Genomic DNA, 24,888 nt, shown 5'->3' on the forward strand with positions numbered 1-24,888 from the left:
GCTTCTGCATGCTGCTGAACCTCAGCCAAGGGAAAGGAGCAGCCGGGGTGGGGGAGCTCCTGCACCGGCCTGGATCCTCAGGCACCCTCTCCCCCAGCTGTGGGGGAGGAGTGGGGGCTGGCATGTGGCTCTGTCTCTGCCTCTGACATGCGGCAACAACAAAGTTTAGAGAGAAAAGGTGCTCCCTCTCCTGGGTTCAAGGTGTAAGCATGTGACTGGGGTGCCACGTGATGCACACGTGGGTGTTGTCAGCACTGGGCATTACAGGGAGTCACCCCTTTGGGTAGCCATGTGAAAGACAGGAGAAAAAGGAACTCCAATGGCCTTTCTGTCCCGGAGCTTCCTGAGATCAAACAGACAATGGTGAACAGGGGATGTCACGTTGGAAAGGAGGGGTCCATGTTTCCTGGCAGACAGTTTGATTTGGTGTGGGAGACGCTGTGGTCCGTCCCCTCCAGGGTCTCTTCCACTCGTCAACAGACACACGCTGTGGGCTGAGTTTCTAGGAAAGCAGCGCTTTGCACATGGCCGTGGTGTGGCCTCCCTCCTGTTCAACAGCCTCAGAGCAACTTTATCCTCCTCTTTCTCGACGTTCTTTTTACATTTTACATTTGCCGATTGCTTGAAATCTGCCAATGACCAGAAAACATAAAAGTTTAAACCAAAGTTCAAAGCAAAAAGTTTTGCCATCTACATCAAGTGGCCGTCCCCACATTTAGAGGGTGTGGGTCTGGAGCAGGAGGGAGGTTCTGGGTTGAGGGACATATCGGGGCTACATCCCGCAGACATGCAGTACCATAGAGGAGGAGAAGGCCTGTGGGCCCAGAGCCACACAGACATTCTGGGTGTTATTAGGATGAGACAGCAGCAGTGTGAGCTCAGCTGACAGCTGTGTATCCACCGATAACAGGTCCTACTGTTCCTCTGCGTGTCCCCAGGGCGATGCGATGGACCCAACCAGGAGGGCCGGAAGGGGATTCCTGTGTGAAACTAGAGGGATTCGGTTCAAGTCAGGATGCTGGCCCCATCTCCACGGGGTTCTTTCTTTGCTTCTTCCATGCCATTTTAAAAAATAAAGCCACCTGAAAAGTCAGGTTAATTTAAAGGCCAGGGATATCCTGCATGGGTTCAATATTCTTTGATCTTTGTGATGCTAATCACGAGTTCTGAATAGATGAGGCATAAAGGCAGCGGTAGGTAGCCTCTAAAATGATCAGGACTCAGGCTTTATTTTCATCACCAAACCGGGCAAATGAATGTAGGGAGCTCCTTCTGTGTATGAGACTCTGCCTCAAGCTCCATGGCAGGGACAGGGACAGGAAGCCACCTCCGTGCCACCCTCATCCGAGTACTTTGGCTGTGGAGCTGAAAAGCAGGTCAAGCACAAGCTTGGTTTGTAACTGTGCTTGCTTCCTGTGAGCTTGAACAGTGAGCATCCTGAGCCACGACCTGTTCCCTCCCCAGACAGCTGGAGTTTAGGAAAAGGTGTTACCTCAAACATTTACCTAAATCCAGCCAGTTTCGAGTGTGGATGGCAGAAAGCTGGCAGGTAGAGGGTGCTGAGTGGGAAAAGGCCAAGGGAGTCTGTGCGTGGCAGATGCATCTGGGGACAACGAGGTCACTGTGGGCAGGGGTAGAGGAGGACTTTGGGGAGACAAGAAAGAGGAGGTCACATGTAGGAATTGCCTATTCCATGAGGGGGTCATGTCCTGTGACTGTCATGGCAGCCCTGGGAGGGCCGGGTACCAGTACCGCCATTCTCACAGGTGAATAAAGGGAGGCTCAGAGAAGTTTGAGGACTTCCCCAGGCTTGGATGCCAGGACAAGACTCTGGATTCTGGTTGGGCCGACCCTGATGTGCGCCTGGCGTGTGAACAGGGAACAGAACTGGGGGAAATGAGAGGGGTTGAGGAAGAGGGTCCAGGATGGTTTGTGCCTTTCTTCACAGGTCACCAGCCCTGAAGTCCTGTTCTGCCTCAGGGGGGAGCACGGCAAGAGCCCGGGGGCGAGTGGAGGTCAGTTCAGGACTGGGAGGTAGACCAGGGGCCTAAAGGACTGGCTATGTAGGGATGAGGAGGAAGGGCTGGGTGAACTTGCAGGGGCCGGGGACCAGGAGAGGGGACACTGGGACTCTTGTCACCTCCCATGGAGCTCTCTTCACTGCTGCTGGGTCCCTCTTGGTCTATTTTTAGGGCACCTAGTGGGCTTCCTACCCCGAGGAGAGGGTGCTCCTGCAGCTCAGCCCCTGGGTGTGCCCTGTGGCCCCCGAGACAGCTAACAGTCCTGTAAATGACACGAGCCCGGGAAACAGGCCTAAAGCTGGGAACTCTGCTTCCTGCTCTCCGTGAACCCTCCACTTGACCTCAGACCCTGGCGGAAGCTTCCAGCTGTCTGAAGTGTGTGAACTGCACCCCTGCTGTGTGTGCTGGGGTGGGAATGGAGGAGGTGGCCCTGCCTCAGATTCCAAAACAAAGCGTTAGAGAACAGTAGGTGCTAAACATGGAGGGATCAATGACACGTCTGACACATGCCCTCAATGTAACATGCTAAGTGAACATGAGCACTAAATACAAGGACGAGGGTCGTTTCTGGCACGCTGACATGTGCCAGACACCATGTTGATGGTGACGAGCGTCCTCTCATTCACCCCTCCCGAGTCCTACCCCCATTCCTTCCTCCCTCCCTCCCCTTCCTTCCTCTCTTCCTCCCTTCCTCGCCAAGAGCCTCCTAGGTGTGGGGCCTTGTTCTTGGTGCTGAGGGCACAGCAGTAAAGGAGACCACCTCAGTCCCTGTCCCTGTGGGGGAAGGCAAACAGTCGTCCAGGAGGAGAACGGTTACTTACAAATCATGGTGGGGTTGGTGAGGGGATGAATGGGCCTAGAAGACAGTGTGCAGGGCACAGGCTCTTCCTGGAGCCACTTGAGCTGCTGCCAGAGGGTCCTGATGATAAGGAGAGCAGCCAGGATGCAGTGAGCGTGCCCTGGGTACTAGAGTCTCTTTCCTGTGCTGCTTCTGAACGGAATCTGCATGACCGCCTCATGATCTCAGTGCTTCTGTCAGCCCAGGTGAGAAGCTTCTGGCTCACTGACCTGCCCAAGGCTATGTGGGGGTTAACATGTAGGCTGTTGGGCTTCAGAGTGCATGTTCCTGACAACCGCCCTGGGCCACCGTCTAATCTATGAAAGAGAAGCTAATGCAAATATGGGGCCTCAGATGGTTGAGGCAGGAACCCAAGGAGAAAACCATGTGGTTGTCACTAGAATTAGATAAAATAGTTCCTAGGAATCCAGAAACAGATAGGAAACAATTTGTTTTAACTTTATAAAGGATAGCTCCCCCAGAAACCAGGAACAAAGAGCATTCTTAAGGATGGAACTTTGGACGCATCCCCAGGACAGCCAAGGCCAAAGCAAGGTCACCTGGCATGCCTTCTCCAGCTGTGGAATGGGGGCACAGAGAGGTCAGGAGACAGACCTGCAGTCACGGACCAGCCGTAGTAGGGCAAGCTGGCACGAGAGCATCCTTTGAGGTGCCGGCCGACAGAGAACCACTGTACTTCCATCTTAGGCAGAAGGGCATATGAAAACAGTTAGAGGAAGATTCTTCTGATCCAGTGTCCAAAGATAGTTATCAGTCTTTGAAAACACAGGAACCTTCCTCTAGGCAAAGGATTACCCAGACCCCATTTGCAAATCAGATGGAAGTGGGCTGCTGTTGTCTGACTTGGGGGGCATGGGAACCCTCTGGTCTCCTAGAGGATCCCTCAGAGCCTCTGGGGGATCCACGGTGCTCGGTTTGAAACCCACGAGTTTACAGGTTGGCCTGGGAGGGAGGACAGAGGCCCAGCATAGAGGCGGTGAGGGTTTGCCCACTGGTAGCTGAGGAAGCAGGCAGAGTCCAGACCCACTCCTGCTCTCCTGGTCTGGGAGATGGACATAGGGGCAGAGCCTCACCTGAAACAGAGCTGTTGCCAGCGGGGCAGGGGTGGGGGGGTCTCCTCATCTGCTCCTTCAGAAGTAATGGCAAGGAAAGCCACAGGAGCAGGCCAGCCAGTGACCCAAGGAAGACTGGAACGTCCTCTTCTTAGAAGTCTGTCTGGAGTGTGTGTGGTACAGAGCTCAGAACAGGAGACCATCAACACGGATCTGCTCAACGGAGGGAAGGAGGGAGGCCTGAGCGGTGGCAACGAGCCACGCACCCAGAGTATTCATGCCCCTTAATCCCCATCAGCAGGCAGGCGGGGACATTTTCCCCCACAGACAACTGGCATTACCTCTGTCTCAGGTACGGCGGAGAGGTTGCCCCAACACAAGATCCTCTTCCAGCCCCGGCCAAGCCTCTGGCTAGTCCTCTGGTAGGGGGCAAGGGCCTTAATGGAACTGGGCCTCGATTTTCTCGTCCTTGCAATGGGAATCACAGGAAGTCCAGCAGACAGAACTGCTGTGCAGTGAACCCGGGCACTGCCTGTCCAGGGCGTGGTGCTGTTGCTGGCCAGACAAGTGCAGAAACGAGGGGCAGGCAGAGATGGTCTTTGGAGCCAGGTGGGCCTGGCCAGGGCAGACCACCATGAAGGGGCACTTCTGGGCGAGCAAGGAAATGGTTAGACGGGCCCTCTTTTCTGGCTCTGAATCCTGGGAGGGTTGCGGTAATCAGCTCCTCCTGAGAAATTCTCGCATCCCTCAGAGAGCGGTGATTTGCTTTGCAGGAGAAGCTCTAATGACAGGAGGGGCCCCGAGTAAAACCGCCAGCCTGGGCCTGCCTGGACGTTCCCCACTCCCCTCCACCCAGAAAGCCCTCTGTTCCTGGGGGCAGGCTGTGAGGACAGCGCCCGCTGCCTGAGGGCCCCTACCTGGGCAGGAGAGATTCCGTCGTCACTGAGTGCCTCTTCCTCCTGGCTGCCCGCTCCCTGTGGCCGGAGCTGGGAGCAGAACAAAGGCGAGGGGCTCAGGCCCTAGTGGCTCTTCTGTTTCAGGCTGAGGCCCTTTACTTCCTACAAGCTGAGCCTGAAAGCCACCAATGACATCAGGGACAGTGACTTCAGTGCGGAGATGGACGAGGTGACCATGCTGCAGGACGGTGAGCCAGATGGGACCCAGGCAGGCGTGAAGACACGGGCATCTTCCATAGCTGCCGCCTTTGGACCCGCAGACGTGGGCTCCCACAGAGAGGCCCCGCTTCATCCCGAGCCAGGAAGGGGTCACCCCGGGGAGGGAGGGCAGTGGCTGCTGAGCAGTGGGGTTCCGTGAGCAGCAGACAGGTTGGAGCACTCCGAAGCCTCTCGCTGTGAATCTACTTCAAGGGCTCACAAGTGGAACAGAGGTTCCTTTGATTGGCTTCCAAACCCCTACGATTCATTAGCATCCTAGAACTTGAATAATTTATAAGGTCAAAGGATAACCGGCTGTTTTTTTTATAAGAATAGTTTTTTATTATATTACGTTAGTCACCATACAGTACATCCCTAGTTTTTGCTGTAAAATTCCATGATTCATTAGTTGCGTATAACACCCAATGCACCATGCAATACGTGCCCTCCTTACTACCCATGACCAGCCTACCCCATTCCCCCACCCCCCTCCCCTCTGAAGCCCTCAGTTTGTACTGGGTTTTGAGAGGTTTCCCCATTTTTCTCATTCACGAACCACTCCTCAGTTTTGCCGTTTGACAGAAGCACAGGGAAGTGATTGAGTTGAGATCCCCTGAAAGCTCCAGGTGGTTCTTACCCATTGTCTCCCACCTCAGGAGCAGACCCCAAGATCCCTTGTGCTTTTGGGTGCCGATCCTGCCAGGCCCAGTGGCAGGCCAACTTTTAGGAGAGGAGGGTCGCTCTTGCTTCAAGATGCTGGGGCTCAGGTCCCAGGCTGCAAACCTGAGCCCTCAGCTCACCCAGCAGCGCTGGGTACTCATTCCCCACGTTTCCGTCTTCCTCTTTTATAACCTGGGAGCATGGGTCGTAACGTGAGTCCTTGGGTGAGCTGGGGACCAACAGAGAGGTTCAGGGGGACCCTTCCAGCTTCTCGGCCTTACGCGGAGATTCCTCTTCTGCACACGCAAGGCGCCTGTCGCCAGGATAGGCCCCCAGAGAAACTGTGGTTGTCTCTGTGGCTCATATTTTTTTTAAAAAAAGATTTTATTTATTTATTTATTTATTTATTTATTTATTTATTTATTTATTTGACAGAGATAGAGACAGCCAGTGAGAGAGGGAACACAAGCAGGGGGAGTGGGAGAGGAAGAAGCAGGCTCATAGCAGAGGAGCCTGAATTGGGGCTCAATTCCACAACGCCGGGATCACACCCTGAGCCAAAGGCAGATGCTTAACCGCTGTGCCACCCAGCAGCCCCTCTGTGGCTCATATTTTAATCTTACATTTAACACAACTGGGGTTCTGTTTGGGAGTAGCACTGATATTTAGCAGATGGAAGCAAACACAGCAAGCTGATTTTGTTGGCGAGTCTGAGGAAATTGCAAGCCAGTGAGCAGGACACTGCAGACTCCCTTTGTCCTTACAAGGCTCAGGCTCCAGCAGACCTGGCTTGTTTTGGAAAAAACAAAAACAAAAACAAAAACATTCAAGGGCCTCTCCAGGTTCCTAAAGCCTGTCTCAATCCTTTGATATTTAAATCCTTTCTTTTGATGCACCCACCTGTTACCTTCCTCCTTTGAGATTTGCAGTTTCTCTTCACAGTTGACTGCCTTGTGTTTGCATGGTACCGCCCCCAGAACCACAGAGCCACTGAGCTGCACAGACTCCGGGGCTTGGGGGGCCCTGGGCTGGGGTGGGGCGGCGGGGGGGCTTTCCATGTGTGGGTGGTTTGCTGATAAACATTTTCTTGTTATGGTGGTTGGGACACTGAGAGGCCATCAATCCAGTGTGATCTGGAAAGCTGGGTAAGGGTCTACCATGGACTTCAGACAGACCAACAGGAGGCCAGAGAACATGCAGTAGAGGGCTCCCCAGAAGGCAGGATGGGGGGCTGCAGGTGTGCTGATACCGCCATGTCCCCGGTGCTGGGTGCCCTGGCAGGTGCAGAGGAGACTCACAGAGCAGGTGACCAAGAGGCCAAGTCTCAGATAGTCAAGTGGGTATGGGGTGAGGAGAACAGCCTCAGTCATTCCACTCAGTGACTCTTGCCAAACATTTGATATACCGTCTCAGGATCTTACAGTAGGCAGCCATGCAAGGGCCAAATCAGTATGCCTTTTGGGTTCGGTGGGAGCAGGGGTAGGGAAGGGGTGTCTGAGGAGGCCCGTGGGACAAGACGGATGGTGCAGGACTGAGTTTCCAGCGTGTAGGGCACGGCCAAGGCAGAGCCAAACTGACCTTGGCCCTCCAGAGAGCAGAGCTGAGCCCCACCATTGCCCGGAACATGCAGCTGTCCCTGCACCCCCAGAAGTCAGCCTCCCTCCCTTTGAGTCTGAAACCAAGAGCACTCTGGCCTGGGTTGACCCTCTATCCTGTTCAGAGCCTCTTTGAATTAAGTCCCTCCAATAAATGATGCCTCTCCTCCAGGGATGGGTGCGTGCCCCTGAGAAGATGTGGGAGAGCAGGAAGGCTCCCCAGGCAGGGTTCCCAGGGAAGACAGCCAAGCGCCTTTGTGTGTCTCCATGTGGGTCTGCGGGGGGGTGGGGGGGGATAAAGGTGTGATGTTATCTTGTCATCTGCATCAGAATCTGGTCCCTTCTATCCTGGCAGAAACAGGCTCCACAGGCAGAGAAGGGCATCCACAGGGAAGGGAGGCCAAGGCCAGAATGTTGGTTTGCTGGCTTGCTTCCCCAGCAACCCCCCGAGCCAGTCTCTGGTCCTGCATCCTCACCAGAACCAGGAGGGAACTGGCATTCCTGAGGAGCGGTAATGCATCCTCCCGCGTAAAGGACGAGAAGTACACCTCTACCCTCCCTGCTCTGTGGCCGTCGAAGCCCCCTCTCTAGAGGCAGCAGCTACTTGAACACTTACAGAGCACTTATTTTTTTATAAGAATATTTTTTATTACATTATGTTAGTCACCATACAGTACATCCCTGGTTCTTGATGTAAAGTTCCATGATTCTTTGGTTGTGTATAACACCCAGTGCACCATGCAATACGTGCCCTCCCTATTACCCATCACCAGCCTATCCCATTCCCCCACCCCCCTCCCCTCTGAAGCCCTCAGTTTGTTTCCCAGAGTCCATAGTCTCTCATGCTTCATTCCCCCTTCTGATTCCCCCCTTTCTTTATCCCTTTCTTCTCCTACCGATCTTCCTAGTTCTTATGTTCCATAGATGAGGGGAACCATATGATAATTGTCTTTCTATGCTTGACTTATTTCACTTAGCATTATCTCCTCCAGTGCCGTCCATGTTGCAGCAAATGTTGAGAAATCGTTCTTTTTGATAGCTGAGTAATATTCCAGTGTATATATGGACCACAACTTCTTAATCCAGTCATCTGTTGAGGGGCATCTTGGTTCCTTCCACGATTTAGCTATTGTGGACAATGCTGCTATGAACATTGGGGTGCATATGGCCCTTCTCTTCACTACGTCTGTATCTTTGGGGTAAACACCCAGTAGTGCAACTGCTGGATCATAGGGTGGCTTAATTTTTCACTTTTTAAGGGACCTCCACACTGTTTTCCAGAGTGGCTGTACCAACTTGCATTTCCACCAACAATGTAGGAGGGATCCCCTTTCTCCACATCCTCTCCAACAGTTGTTGTTTCTTGCCTTGTCCATTTTTGCCATTCTAACTGGCGTAAGGTGGTATCTTAGTGTGGTTTTGATTTGAATTTCCTTGATGGCTAATGATTTTGAACATTTTTTCATGTGTCTGTTAGCCATTTGTATGTCTTCATTGGAAAAGTGTCTATTCATATTTTCTGCCCATTTTATGATTTGTTGATTTGTTTCAGCCCCAGGGCACGAGTGATGCAGCACCCGCATGCAGCCCAGAAGCCCTGCTTTGTGCAGCCCGTGTGCAGAAAGGTCTATTTCTCCGTGAGAGACAGCTGTAAGACTTGCTGGAGCTCCTCCTCCTCCCCCTGGAGCCAGAGCTCCCACTCCTCCAGCTCTTTGGCAGACATCTCCATGGCCAGCTGCGAGTCACTATCAAAACGGCTCCTCTCACTCAAGGCTCCAGGGCACAGGCCTTCTGAGCTGGTGAGCAGGATCTCCTGGATGGCCCTGTAGGGAAAAAGAGGCGGAAAAAAGCAGCCCATTACCAGCAGCATCAGGGTGAAAGCAGCACCTGCATTTACCTGTCCCCTGAGAGCACACCATGCGGAGCACTTTATATGCGCCCCACGGCCACGTTGCCATTCAGTCCCCTGTGGCTCTGGAGGTGTGGGTGCCGTGTATAGGTGAGAAATCCGAGGCTCAGGGAGGTGAACAAACCCACTCAGAGTCTCCTCCCAGCTCCTCCTCCACTGTCTTCCCATTGATGTGTCCTAGGGCTCAGCCCAGGAAACAGGAGCTCTTTAAGGCCTGGCGTCTGTCTTGTCCACCTCTGGTCGATTGGCACCCTACACAGGACCTGGTCTTCTGCAGGTGATGGAGCCCACGTGAGAGAAGAAACAAACCCCAAATACATCCTGAAAAGGCCCCGCTGCTGCTCCCCCCATCCAGGTGGCAGTCGCGTTCCTCTTAGGAAGGTGCCTAATACAACACTGGGTCCACCCTCTGCTGAGGCCAATGTGCGTGATGTGATCTATTGCTAAGATTTTGTTTTGTTTTGTTTTGTTTTTTGGGTTTTTTTGTTTTGTTTTGTTTTTTTGGGTTTTGTTGTTGTTGTTGTTGTTGTTGTTGTTGTTGTTGCTGCTGCTGCTGCTGCTTAAAAATGGCCTCAAAATCCACTTAGGAGAGTCTATAGCCACACAAAGGGAATTACACTTGAGTGACAGACTGTATGAGCCACTGCAAGTTTCAGAACAGCCAGATTAAATGTTGTGACCAATTGAGAAACGCTGGTGTCTGTTATGAGTTGTACTCAGTGTGACCACAATACCACCACTGTCTAGAAAACACACTCAAATCCTTAGATTTGAAATAATTCTGAGCCCCATGAAAGGCAGGGATTAACTGTCCTACTAGGAAAAATCAAACTTGACATTTTCTAATGGAGGAGACATTTAAGTGGGTCAGTAGCCTTGAAATTACAGGAGGCGTTCGCATTTTTAAACAAATTACTGGAAAGAAGGGAGTTTACAGGTGAAGCATTTCATTTGGAATGCAAATCTATATTTAAAAATAGTCTCTTCGTTTTGTTTGCTCTGATTTAGTAAATTACTCATATTTTTTTTATACTTCAGTTGCCCGGCAGTTGACAGGTATTTATTTCTACAATATATCCTATTGACCACCTCCTGCGCTGGGCTTCTTGCAATTAGTTTGTTCTACTGGGCTCTGAACGGGGACAGCTGATGGACACGCATGCCAAGTTCCTTTGGTACAGCCGTCCGCCAGTCACAGAGCTGTCTGACGGCAACCACGGGGCTCCGAGCCCCATGTGCTCGGGGGCCAGGACGGCATGGGGCAAAAGCCACTTTGTAGAGGTGATGGTCTGTTCCAAGGCTCTGAGATGTCTTTATAGAAAAAGAGCTTACTTCGTTACTGGCAAGCCAAATGCCACATCTACAAAGGAAATGCTAAATTTCTGGTAGAATTTAGCACAGTAGAGAAGACCAATCTTTGGGTTGATTAAGTAGTGGAGGGTGGGAAACAGAAGCTCTTGGGACCTTGAATCTCCGTTTTGAATGTCTCCCACCTCCCACCAAAGGCCCTACAGGAAGTTGGGGTTGTGAGACCTAATGGGCCTTACATCAGAGATCTTGAAGTTCACCTTTAACCTCCTATTTTTACAGAGGAAGAATGGGGAGGCAGCGACGCCTAACAGGGACACGTCATCCACTGGCAAACTGGGGTCCACAGACCTAGAGCCGGTGGGGGCCCTGAGACAAGCTCAGGGGATACGGCTACCCAGAGGCAGGGGTGGGAGCCAGTTCCCATCCTGTCCCCACACTGGTGAGGATGGAAACTACAGAACACCAGGCAGCAAACTTCCATGTTCATTGGAAGACATTTGGAACTGTCACCTTTAAGGGTTCCTTCACTTCTTGAGACGTGTCACTTGGCAGTGGAGTGAAGGAAGGGTCCACGGCCACTCCGTCAATTCCTGCACATTCTGCATACCTCACAGAGCCCAGGCTATGAAAGCCCCACTCTCGTCCCTCCTGGAGCGACCGTGTCAAGTCTGTCCATTTAACCCTCATAGAACCTCTAAACGTGCTCCTCACTCATGGTCAAACTGCACGCGAGTGGAGCTAATACTTACTGATGCCACTGAGCTGCCACATAAGGAGAGGCAGCAGGAACCTTCAGTGGTTAGGGGCCACCACTTGAGAGTTCAGGAAGCCCCCTCATGGCTGGTGTACACACCCCAACCGTGGCCTTCCTGTCCTGACTTCCCACCCAGCACCCCTGCTCCATTAGCAGCACCAGGATGGCCGGGGAGTGCCTGTGACCTGGCTCTTCTCCCCCTTGCTCCTTGCTGGGCAGCAGCTCTAGCCTGGAGGGGTCTCCAGCATGTTCTGTCCTGGCCTACAAGTCCCATGGAGGCAGTCCATTTAGGACAGGGTCCCCTAGAGCCTCCTCTGGGTTTCCTGGCATGCCCACGCATGCCCTTCAACACCTCCCTCTCTAACGGAGTCCCTTCCAGTCCTCCCCTCTTGCCAGGCTCTGCCCCCAGGTAGGCGTGGCATCTGCCTCTCCAAGGCCATGTCTAGACCACAGTTTGCTTTGGATTCCATCATCACCAGGGCTCCTACATCTCCTGACCTCAAACCATCCCCTCTCTCCTGCCTGGTCCGGATGTGATGCTGGCACTCTCCTGGACAATCTTATCAACCTGGAGGAAGAAGATCAGCTGCACAGACCCCTCCATGGACCTCTAGCCCAGTGTGGCCACTTCTAGGCAGACCTCACCTCACTGTGGCCATGAACACAGACCAGGGCTCCTGCTCCCATCTCCTTACCCCATGACCCTCTGCTCTAGGCACTGTCCTCCCCCTCCCCAGGAAGGCTGCCCCATTCTGGCCTCAGGAACTTCCCTGTTGACCAGAGTTCCCACGACGTTCTCATCACTGCCCTTGGCCCTGCCTGTTGCTGTGTTGTGCCTCTCTGGCCCAGCTCCAGCTGGGCTTCTGAACCCAACCCCCCGGCCTGGCTGAGCCCTCTCCACAGACCCGGTGAGCACCCTTGCTGGGACAGGGCATCCTTCCTTGCCAGTTCTCCCCTCTGTGACTTTTGTCTTCAATGCATGTTGCTGTTGGCAAAAGTACCCAAATTGGAAATAAGGCAAGGAGAGGTCAGAGTGTCCAGTGCTGTCCATGGCCCACCAACACTACTTCATTATCTAGGATAGAGGTGCCTTGAGAAGACTTTCACTGAGGATTAACACCTGGAATGTAGGGAGGACATATGTAACCCTGTGGGTATTCTGTCTGATAGGAGATGATCACTGTAGAAGAGATCACTCCCCAGGCTATGGTTTCTTGGCCCTGTCTTATGACACCCAGTTCTGTGTGTACCATGGAGGCCTCGCTGGGCCGCCCTTCCCCAAATGCCTGCAACGTTCAGCCCTGGAGGCTCTGCACCAGCCCCGCTGTCACACTGGCCCTCCTCAGAGAGCCGAGCTCAGGCTCCTTCCCACAACTTGGCTCGGGGGGTCGGTGGTGCTCCCCCCAGGTGGGCACACCAACCACGTCATGTCCTCTGACCTGCCACCGACCCTCAGATGCTGTCACGTGGCCTGGCGGGCAGGTCCCAGCTCCCGACACCAGTTCAGGAAACACCCCGCCCTTCCCAGCCCTTACCTGCCACTGGATCAGAACAGAGGAAGTGGTGTGTGGTGTCACCGAGATGAAACTTGGAGGCTCTCCCAGACCTGTAATACAAGAAAGAAGAAAGCGAGGATTACCTGGTTCTGCTTGTACTTGGCTGCCAGTCTGGAGATCTGTTCTCATCTCCTACAGTCCCCACGTCAGCCCTGTGGATTGTAACCCATATCATAGAGTTCACAGCATTGAAATTTAGAGATTTTAAGTGGCTTGTCAAGAGTCACAACACTGACGTGTGATGCATCTGGGACAGGAATGTAGTTGGTTCCCTGAGGACAGAGGTCCCTGAACACCTGGGACCACTAGGTCATGCCCTGTACACAAACCAAGGGCTCTTCTCACTCTTTCTCAAAATATCCTGCCCCAAGATTTCTGCAGGAGACAGTTGATGCCTGAAAGAGTTTCCTGGGCTGAGAAAAGACCTCAAACCCTGACCTAGCCTCTTGCCTCTAGATTTTAATCCCTGACCCAAAATCCAATGCAGATGCTCCCAAAGTGAAGCCCCTCCGAAGGGCCGGGGGAAGCCCAACTGTGGCCGTCCTCCCCCAGCATCTTTGCACTGTCAGCCTCCTCACGTGGAGCCTTCCTGGTGACCAGCTGACCACCCTCAGTGACCAGCGAGTGGTCTGCTCAGCTCACAGGTTGACTCAGAACCCAGGACATTCCTAAACAACTCTCACATGTCAGCTCTGCCAAGAATTATCTTCCCTTCAACTGACCAACCCTGGCTGAGCAGTTCCTGTCAATTAACTGGGAAAGTGGCCATCTAGGCTGGTGCTCTGATAATTTAATGAATGGAGTCTGGGACCCTCAACGTCTGACTATTGATCTGAGCAGCCATCCGAGCAGCCTGGACTAAGACCTGGCTGACAGTGGGCAGGGGCTGCACTGGCTCTGAGTGGTCACCTTCTCTGCTCCTTCCCTCCCCTCCAAAATCCAGGCTCCACGGGCTCCTCATCTGTCCCTAGGCCATGCAGTGGCAGGGGACAGAGCCCATCTCGTCTTAGAGCAACCCCTCCACACCACCCCAGGACTCTGATAATCCTCCAGGCCCTCCTTCCTCTGTCACTACTGAGTATTTTTCCAAAGAAAACAAAAATACTAAATCAAAAAGATATACGCACCCCCTATGTTCATTGCAGAATTATTTACAATAGCCAAGATATGGAAGCAACTCAAGTGTCCATCAATAGGTGAATAGGTGAATAGATGAAGATGGGTTACACACACACACAAACACACACACACACACACACACACACACACACACACACACACACACACCACACATACACATACACACTGGAATATTACTCCGGCATAAAAAAAAATAATGAAATCTGCCATTTGCAACAACATGGATGGATCTAAAGGGTATTATGCTGATTGAAATAAGTCAGTTTGAGAAAGACAAATGCCATGTGATTTCACTCATATGTGGAATATAAAAAAAACAAAAGAAATAAACCAGACTCAAATGCAGAGAACAAACTGGTGATTGCCAAAGGGAGGTGGGTTGGGCATGGGTGAAATAGATGAAGGGGATTAAGAGGTACAAACTTCCAAATATAAAATTAATAAGTCATGGAGATGAAAAGTACAGCATAGGGAATACAGCCAATAATATTTTGGGAAGCCTGGTGGCTTAGTCAGTTAAGCATCTGCCTTCGGCTCAGGCCATGATCCCTGTGTCCTGGGACCAAGTCCCGCATCTGGCTCCTTGCTCAACAGGGAGCCTGCTTCTCCCTCTGCCTGCCACTCTCCCTGCTTCTGCTCTCTCTACCTCTCCTTCTTTGACAAATAAATAAAATCTTTAAATAAATAATAATAATATTTTAGTAGCACTGTATGGTGACAAATGGTGACTGCACTCGTCATGGTGAACACAGTAACATATAGAATTATCAAATCAATATGTTGTGCACCTAAAACTAATATAACATCACGTGTATATCAATTATACTGGATGTATCTCAATTATACTTCATAATAAAAATAGAAAAAATATACGACGATGAATTTTGGTCAGCTCAAAAACATTTGTTAAAAGCAAGATTTCAAATTAATCATTTTCTTGATACTGGAGTAGAAAGAATAAAAACTGGAAAAGACGGTGAGCTGGCGATCTCTCTCGCTAGTAAATTCCAACAGCTGCTCATTAGCTCATCTTTTATGTCTTTAACCCTAGCATCTGAATGTGTTTCTGAATACTTGCATGATCACAGACTGTAGTGTTTATCTGTGATATCCAAAGTCCCTACATTTCACGTAATACATTTCTATTTATAGTTTTTCTCTGCAGAAGCCTCAACAAAGGCAAAAATGACAAATTTTGGGGTGTTGTCAATTAATCAATCAACTAATATTGTGGTTAAATGTACATAGCATAATATTTATCATTTTTACCATTCATAAATATACAATTCAGTGGCATTGAATACATTAATAATGTTGTATAATTACCATTACTGTTATCTATATCCAAAACTTATTCGTCATCTTCCACTAAACCACTCTACCCATTAGACGATAACTTTCCCTTCTCCCCTCTCCCAGTCACTCTATTCCACTTTCTGTCCCTATGAACTTAACTATTCTGGGTACCTCATGTAAATGGAACCATCTGATACTTGTCCTTCTGTGTCTGGCTCATTTTACTAAGCATAATGTTTTCAAGGTCCATTCATATGATCACATACTTCAAAATTTCATTCCTTTTTGTGGCTGAAAAATATTCCATTATATATATTTCTTTTTTAAAAGTCTAATTTATCTAAGTAATCTCTACACCCAACATGGGGCTTGATCCCACAATGCTGCAATCACGACCCTACTTGAAATCAAGGGTCCAACACCCAACTGATTGAGTCACCCAGACACCCCCATTCTAGTAGTTTTAAAGTCATATATCATTGTGGTTTTGATTTGCACTAACAGGCACCAGTTTTTTTAAAAATTATATTTATTTTTAATTCCAATATAATTAACATACAGTGTTACATTAGATTCATTGTATAATTTAACAATTCAACAATTATTTATTTTTTTAAAGTAGGCCTCATGCCCAGCATGGAGCCCAATGTGGGGCCCAAACTCATGACCCCAAGATCAAGACCTGACCTGAGACCAAGAGTCAGACACTTAACCATCTGAGCCACCCAGATGCCCTACAATTCAACAGTTCTGTACATTTCTCAGTGCTCGTCATGATAAGCTTACTCCCCATTACCTATTTCACTTGCCCTCCCTCCCCTCTGGCAACCATCAGTTTCTTACCTGTACTTAAGAGTTGGTTTTTTTGGGGCGCCTGGGTGGCTCAGTCGTTGAGCATCTGCCTTCGGTTCAGGGCGTGATCCCAGAGTTCTGGGATAGAGCCCCGCATCAGGCTCTTCCACTGGGAGACTGCTTCTTTCTCTCCCACTCCCCCTGCTTGTGTTCCCTCTCTCGCTGGCTGTCTCTCTCTCTGTTAAAACAAATAAATTAAAAATCTTTGAAAAAAAAAAGAGTTGGATTTTTGGTTGTCTCTTTTTTTTCTTTGTTAATTTGTTTTGTTTCTTAAGTTCCACATAGGAGTGAAATCATATGGTATTTGTCTTTCTCTGACTGGCTTATTGCACTTAGCATTATACCCTCTAGTTCTACCTATGTCATTGCAAATGGCAAGATTTCATTCTTTTTTATGACTGAGTAATTTTCTGTTGTATATAAGTACCACATCTTTATTCATCTACTCATGGACATTAAGACTGCTTCCATAGCTTGGCTACTATAAATAGTGCCACAATAAACATAAGGTCGTGTATATCTAATTCGGAAAGATACATACACCCCTATGTTGACTGCAGCATTGTGGTACAATAGCCAAGATATGGGAGGCGCCAGTTTTAACTTAGGAAAGAAGTGTTTTATGACTGTGATTTAGGAAAATACTTCAGCGGCCTTTTTGGTTATGAAAGGCAAAGCCCAGAGCATAGCCTGGAATGGAGAACTGGAGACAAAAGAAGCTAAACTGCTCAAATAATAAAATCATCTGAATTTCTGATTTTCACCTGGTGCCTGAAAAACACATGGCAGAGACCTTGAGATGGGAGCACGATACAAGAGCTGGGAGAATGGCTGTGTGGGGAGGAAGTTGACCCCAGCCTTCTGGCATCAGAAGGCTCATAAGATGGACCATCAGTGCTATCTGGCATTTGGGGTTCTCTGGTTTTCTGTGATATGCTCTAATTCCAAACCCACTCCCTGCCCAAGTCCTTAGTCCATACCATAGCCTAGATAGTTTGTAAATAACAAAAATGCTCGCTCACAGTTCCAGAGGCTGAAAAGTCCAAGATCAAGTCAGCATTGTTAGTGAACCCAAGTTTGGCTGCACGTCACCTGAAAGATCATCATGGAAGAGATGAGCTTCGATTGGAAAGGAATTTGAGCTTTATGCAAGAGACCGGCAACCTTGGGAGAAGGTGGGCTCCTATCCAAAAGCCAACTCTGAGGTTTCCGCCTGGCCCAGGCATTTTTAAAGGGGTTTAGGGTCATTCATCAGCAAAGGAGGTGCAGTGGCCTGCAACATTTCTTCATCATGTGCAGACTCCATGCCAGCTACAAATGTTGCTTCAGTGCTCCAGGGTTGTGCAAGGGGATCTGGTTCTTGTTCCATGATGTGCAGGAGTCCTCTGTTCTTTCTGCAAAGGAGGGCATGCCAAGGGAGGTCAGTAAAGTCATTTGTGTGACCTAAAAGAAAGAAAAACATTTTGGTCAAAAAAAAAAATTGCTAGGCTGATCAGAAAACCGAGGTGGCTTCAAACAGACTTGCTGACCTCTGTGGCCTGGGAAAGTTCTGGTTCTTCATTCCTTAAGGTGAGTGGCCTGCAAATATCAAAGCAAGGCTATTAGTTCTGTTACAGGTCAAGAGCCTTAGGTCAGCTGAGTAAGGACTGTGTTCACTTGAAGCAAGTTACCCCTTAAGCCCAGAAGGAGTGCTGTTAGGGCATCATGGTCATTTTCTGGTGAGCGCTGCCTTCCTTGTTCATAGCTGGTGCCTTCTTACTTTGTCATGGTGGAAGGGACAAGGGAACTCTGTGGGATCTCTCTTTTTTTTAAATTTAATTTAATTTATTTTTTTTTAAGTTTCTATTTATTTATTTGAGAGAGAGACTGAGAGAGAACATGAGCAGAGCAGAGAGAGAGAGAGAAGCAGACTCCCAGCCAAGCAGGGAGCCCAGTGTGGGGCTCAGTCCTAGGATTCTGGGATCATGACCTGAGCTGAAGGCAGATGCCCAACAGGCTGAGCCATCCAGGTGCCCCTGTGGGATCTCTTTTGTAATCCCATTTATGAGGGCTCCACCTTCATAACCTAAACACCTCCAAGATCCCACCCCCTAATGCCATCACATTGGGAGTTAGGATTTTAATATATGGATTTAAGGGGCCACAAACATTCAGACCATAGCAGGGATTATGCACAATAATGCATAATAGGGGCATCTTGGACAATAAAGGAAGGGGGGTCGTGTCATATGTTTGAGGTGATTCAGCCTAAACCTATAACCCCGGCCTCAGGAGTGTTGAGGAAATCACCAAGGGTAACAGGAAAACATGGGAGAAGTTCTGAACAAGAAGTGAACATTCGAAGAATCACTGGAGATGTGCAAGAAGGCTCAGGACATCCCATGGTGAAGATAGAATGAATTCTGCTCTTGCCTGCCCAGGATCTATTCCCCTCCTACCAGTTATAGCAGGTGACCCGGGGGGGGAGGGGAGGGGTCGGAGTCACCATCCTTCCAGGTTTATAAGGTAACACACCTCATTCCTAGCGCCACCAGTGAACACGTGCCCCAGATGTGACCAATTAGCATCAGCCATCCCTCTGGCTACAGTGATTGGTTCAGAACCTGGAGCATGTGACTCAGAGCTAGACCAATGGGAATTATACCAAAGCCCCCCCCCCTTTTTTTTTTGCCTGAGTTGTTGCAGGCCATTTTGGGTCTCTGTTGGGATGATGAAGTCAACACGGAAGGAAAGAGATCTGAGAGGACCACGGTGATGGAAACAGTGGAAGTCTCGTGACACTGAGCATCTAGCCTGGGACTCCCAGGCTACATTTTGCAGTCATGTGGAACTCACGTGCAGTCATGCAGTCATGTAAGCCAATCGATTTCATTTCTTGCTTTAGCTTGTTTGTTGAGTTGGGTGGCTGTGATTTTCACCCGAAAGGGTCCTGACATGTGGTGGATCCAGAGAAACCTGAGTGGAAGAAGTACTCCAGTTACCTGAGCAAATGGAATGGCTGTCTCTGTTGTTCACCTGTCCGGTCAGCTAACACAGCCATCTGCTCTCTCGCCTCCTCCCTCTGACAGGGGCAATTCATGGCAGTGTGCGTTGTCATCAAACAGGGATTCCCCCCCAGGGATCCTTCATGTCCTTTAGACTCTTTTTCTTGTTTGGGCTTTGAAGATTACGTTTTGAAAATGTTAAAGCTCCAGCAGAAGTGGACTGTCAGATTGATGACAAGGGACTGGCTTCCAAAAATGTTATGTATTTTAAAATACAGCTGCAAAATATATATTTTCAGCTACATTTTGAGCAGAGAAACAAAGGTCTTCTCCTGCCCCATTTGTGCCTTCTGTTGTTGATGAATGTTCCGATGTTGCCTTTTTTATTTCCCTCAAACAGAATCATGTTTATGCTCTTGTGTCCTGAGACAAGGTGAAATTTAGTTCTGTTCACATTTTAAAACCATCAACTCTGGCAGCTTTTACCTTCTGCCCATCTGAGCACACCTACTTTGAGCGCTTCCAAAGTTACATAGTTTGTTTGACACCAAGTCACAACTGTATTCCAGAGACTTGTGTCCCTGGCCAGGGAGTTTTTTGTGCAAATGAAGCTGCTGCTGCTTTGTTGTTGTTGCAATAACGTCCTTTCAGAGTTGGTGTTAAGACCAGGAACTAACTCCGGCAACAAGTAAACCATTTGGAATCTGCCACCAAACACTTTCCCCCAATCTACAGGAAACAAACACAAGTTCATTTGTCTCATTCTCTAGGCTTTGGAATTTGTGTGGAAAGGGCGCACTCTTGCCCAGGGAGAGGGCAGGGTGGGGTAAAGGATCCTTGAAAAATTTACCCTGATATTTACATTAGCTGGATGCTCCGTATTTCCTTAGGGGCTGTGGCACGTAACTTGTCTTTGCCTCAAGACCCTAGTATTGACACTTCCACTGAAATGGGGACTGAAGGACACACTTAACTCTAGATCTGAAGGGGTTAAATGAGACATTTGCGATACAGCAGAATTCACAAGTGATTGCTTCATGCTTGGATTATGTGACTTGAAGCCACAGTTTTTTTTTTTCTCTGTACATTCTAGGGTCTGGAAAAGTGCCACGACCCCATCATTTTCCTTACCACATGCTTCTAACTTTCGTTTTGGAAAATCTGTTTATTTTCCTCTCTCTGTACCCTGAACTGCTCCAGGCAAAAGTAGAATGAGGTAATTACAAGCATTGATGCTTGAGCCAAGATACTTGGGGTCAAGTTCTCACTCTGCTTCTTTCTAGCTATGTGACTTAAACTCCATGAGCCTCAGGTCCGTTTTCTGTAAAATGGGTGTGATAACAGATATTCTGCCTTGTAGGGTTGTTGCAAAGGCTAAATGAGATGATGCTTCTGCATGGCGAATACTTCCCAAACCTGGAACTCACTGCTGGGCCAGCGGTATGCTTAGCCTTCATCCAGACTGTGCAGTTCGTTATAGTAAGGATGTGGATTTGTATTGATGGGTGTTAGTTTCTATGGGATGACAAAGACTAAAAACACCATGTGTCTCACGTCTGCAGAGCGAGGCTTGATGCAAGTCCTCTAGGAGTCTAGTAATTTGGTAGAGTCAGTCCAAAGAGAAAGAGGCGCTGCCTGTTCGAATGGCCTGGACATCTAGCAGGAGGGCGGGTCAGGATTAGAAGTGCAGTTATGGAGACTTGCCTGTTCTCTCTGCCTTACTCAGTCCTTGAGCTCAGGCCCCAGAGTATATCTCTCTCCACTAGGGGACAGGAATTTGGCAGACTGACTCAGGCTTTGAGCCCTCGTTTGGCTTCTCTGAATAAGCAACAAATATGATATCCCATGCAATATTAGGAATGTCCTTTTACTAATTTTTATTCATTGTTTATGTGAAATTAAAATTAAATGAATGGGGCGCCTGGGTGGCACAGCGGTTAAGCGCCTGCCTTCGGCTCAGAAAAACAAAAATGAGGCCGAAGTGCCTGGGGTGTTATTACACATGGCACATTAAATAATAGCTTATTCTCCTTTTTTTCCTAATCCTTTTATTGAAGGGTGTATGCGTTTAAACTGAAATGGTTAAATGATAGGCAGCTAAAGAAAGAAAATAAAGCTAGGCATTGCAATAATCCACGAACTATTAGGTAGACTATAATGATTTTTAGGGTCCATTTTAAGCGCACTTTTCTAGGATGTATTTTCCAGAATAATTCCAGAATAATCTCAGTCACTCATAATGCATCATGTCATTTACATGTATTATCTCATTCAACCATCTACCAATGTAGAAGCAAATGCTCTTACTATCATCCCCATTTTATAGATGCAAACACTGAGACCAGAAAGGTGATCTAATGGGCAGAAAGACTGAGATTGGAGGCCTTGTCACTATGCTGTACTACTTTTTTCTTTTTTTAAGATTTCATTTATTTATTTGAGAGAGAGAGAGCACAAGCCGGGGAAAGGGAGAAGCAGGCTACCCTCCAAGCGGGGAGGCCAACACAGGGCTCAATCCCACGACCCTGGGATCATGATCTGACCCCGGGATCATGACCTGAGCTGAAGGCAGACACTCAACCAACTGAGCCACCCAGGAGCCCCAGCTTCTTTCTACTTTTAAAGACAGCAGGTACCCATGGATATTTGGATGCACTCACTAATTGACCCACCATGAAAAATGAGTCAGGTCCCTGATCTTGGCTAAAGAGAAGCTTTCTCCTTCCTTCTTGCAGGCAGAGGTTTGTTGCACGCCCTACATTCCAGCATTTCCCAGGGCAGATATCTACAAAAGAACTCTGCCAGCCTAATGGCAATATTCTTTGTGGATGCCTAAACTCGATATTATTGTTGTTGATTATTATTATTGTTGCTGTTATTTCTTATGTCATCTATAACAATTTTGAATTCTGTAACTCTATGATTGTTGAATATGTGTCTTTCTAACTAGCATGAAAGTTATATGAGAGCAGGGGAGTGAGAGGCATCTACTATTTTTTCTTTAAATAAATGAAGACAGTTTCCTTTGGGACATTCTGAGTTTGGATGGTTCCACCTAAAAATAAAACAATCAGATATTTTACCAGCAAAAATGCATTTATTTGGGATTAACAGAGATTACAATTCAGGACCTGCAAGCTATGGCAAAAGCATAGCCAAGTTCAACAAACAAAGAAGAGGGACTTATTTTATGGCAAAGAAGGAGGAAGTTGGGAGAGGTTGTTTTGAAGGAAAGTCCATTGCAGAAAAGCAAGAATTGGGGGTGATGACAGCTTCTCATTGTCTGGGTTGCAGGAGTAGTCCATTTCTTATAGGACATGCAATGTACATCTTTTCCTGCTGGGGCCTGTAATTGATGATTCTTTCCTGTTGAGGATTCTTCTGTTGGGTTTGTAATTGACAATCCTTCCTGTAACTGACACTGAGTGCTGTGATTGTCCCTTCCAGCTTCCCCCAAGTTCGCTTTGACAAGGCTTCTTTTTATTTTCACAGGCTATGACAATAGAGAGTTGAAAGAATGCTTTTCCATCTCTTTGCATCACATATCCATTGTGAGGTAAACAGTGTTAATCCCACTATAAATTAAGCCTTAAAAATGAGGTGTAGCGTTAAGCCAAACACTTAACTAAGCTCTGTTTGCTCATTTCTTAAGCAACCCTTCACGGCATGTGTTATGTTATTGTTCTAAGCTCTGGGACAGAGCAACGAGCCAACGAGCAAGAACGAAATCGCTGCCTTGGGGCACCTTACATTCTAGGGAGGATAGCAGATACTCAGGAAATACCAAGTGTACATTAAATGTATAAGGTAAACAGGGATGAGTTAAGAGGGAGGGGGGATGAAAGAGGGAACAAGAGTAAGGAGAGTGTATTTATGTTGAGTGAGTGGGAGGGCACATATTGCATGGAGCACTGGGTATTATACGCAAACAATGAATCATGGAACATTATATCCAAAACTAAGGATGTACTGTATGGTGACTAACATAACACAATAAAAAATTTTTAAAAAGATTCAAAATGAAGTAAGTTTTGCTAAGAGAGCCACTCCAACTAGAGTGGAAAAGAGGACACAGAAGTAATGCATCTGCACATCTCCTGTTTCAGTTTCCGAACACCACGAACTGCGGACTCCTGGCACTTTTAACTGCTCAGCTACAACCGGACCACCTCCTCCAACACAGCCTTCTACTTTGGACTGAACTAGAGACAATGTAACAACTGTTAGCGGCCAGCCCTCACCACAGTTCTTTCAAAACAAGTGCCTGTGTTTTTCCTTCATAGACCTGCTCTCCCTGCTGAAAATAAGGGGCACACCGGATTTCTCGCCAATCCTTGTCTCCCAGATGACCATCCCTACTTCTCCAAATTGAGGTTTCAGGTGTTTTCCAGCATCTACTCTTGATGGACACGAATGATGTGCAAATGCAGAGCCCACTTGAGGCTATTGACAAATCATCAGGTTATGGCAAATACCAGAGGAAACATGAAAATGACAAAGTACACTTCAAGTTAAATTGAGGTTCCTGAAATGGAGTTGTTTCCATTTACATCTTTTTGGAGGGGCACCTGGGTGGCTCAGTTGTTAAGCGTCTGCCTTCAGGTCAGGGCATGATCCCGGAGTCCTGGGATCGAGCCCCACGTGGGGCTCCTCCACTGGGAGCCTGCTCCTTCCTCTCCCACTCTCCTGCTTGTGTTCCCTGTCTCACTGGCTGTCTCTCTCTCTGTCAAATAAATAAATAAAATCTAAAAGAAATAAAAATAAAAAAAATAAATCTTTGTGGAAACTTTGGTTCATAAGAATCAGCTCTGGGTGTTATAAATATAATTTATACTTTGACATCACTTCAGAAATCCATTCATTGTGATCCATCACAGCCTATAAGGTACTCTAAATACCTATACTTACATTCACACCACCAACAACAACAAAAATCCTCTCACAGGCATAAACTAAGAATAGTTGTTATCCCACATTTGCCAAAGTGACAGTGATTACTTGATGATATTATCTAAAAATTAACTTCTTAAAAGTATCCATTTAATGACATATTTCATAAAGTTTTACAAAACTGTGCCAGAAAAATGATCTGTTTAGGTATCAATTGGATAAAATGGCATGATTGCATTACCTCTAGAACCAAAAGGATGGCTTCTTCATGTGTAAATTTATGCTGTTATTCATGGATTCTTTAATCCTATTATGTTATCTAAGCCATAAAATACTTTAAAGAAAATCATTTCTATCTTTCTTGCCTAGAACTGCTTATTATCTCTAGCTTTCTGCCCACAGGGTTCTGAATTTTCATTTCGCAAGGGACCACACAGAGCATGTTGCTGGTCCGGCAGATGGTTACAATTTATGTGGCCCCCTGCATGACAGCTCTAGGGAGTGGATGGACAAGGGGTGAAACCAGCAGAGAGGTTTGGGGTCCAAACACTCAGAGTGCACAGACTGACCTCAGCAGCTAGAGGGTCCTGCCCAGCTGGGACCTGCCTCATCTTATGAGTCCATGCAGGACACCCACTGCAGGAGTAGCCTGGCCCCATGACCTGCACACACACCATGGGAGGCCCCATCCAGTGGTGGGGAGGACCTGCTGTCCACACAGAACTATCCACATTACACAACGGAAATTCAGGATGGAGGGCAGGAGAGAGGGAGGTCAATGCACTAAGGACCTTTATAATCTGAAACACAGGAGAAATCCAGTATTTCCAAGAATGTTTTTCTATCCCCTGCAGA

The 24,888-nt window shown here is 48.3% G+C and overlaps 1 long non-coding RNA gene across 1 annotated transcript; it reads left to right on the top strand.

Annotated features, from left to right (window-relative positions):
• The first annotated feature begins 17,659 nt into the window (after positions 1 to 17,659).
• Positions 17,660 to 23,274, top strand: LOC125282048 (uncharacterized). The gene is made up of 3 exons (XR_007189174.1): positions 17,660 to 17,728; positions 18,836 to 19,012; positions 23,250 to 23,274. It is a non-coding gene; the product is annotated as an uncharacterized LOC125282048 (long non-coding RNA).
• The last annotated feature ends 1,614 nt before the right edge of the window (positions 23,275 to 24,888 follow it).

The sequence above is a fragment of the Ursus arctos genome, unplaced genomic scaffold (genome assembly GCF_023065955.2).
Source record: "Ursus arctos isolate Adak ecotype North America unplaced genomic scaffold, UrsArc2.0 scaffold_20, whole genome shotgun sequence".
Taxonomy (NCBI): domain Eukaryota; kingdom Metazoa; phylum Chordata; class Mammalia; order Carnivora; family Ursidae; genus Ursus; species Ursus arctos.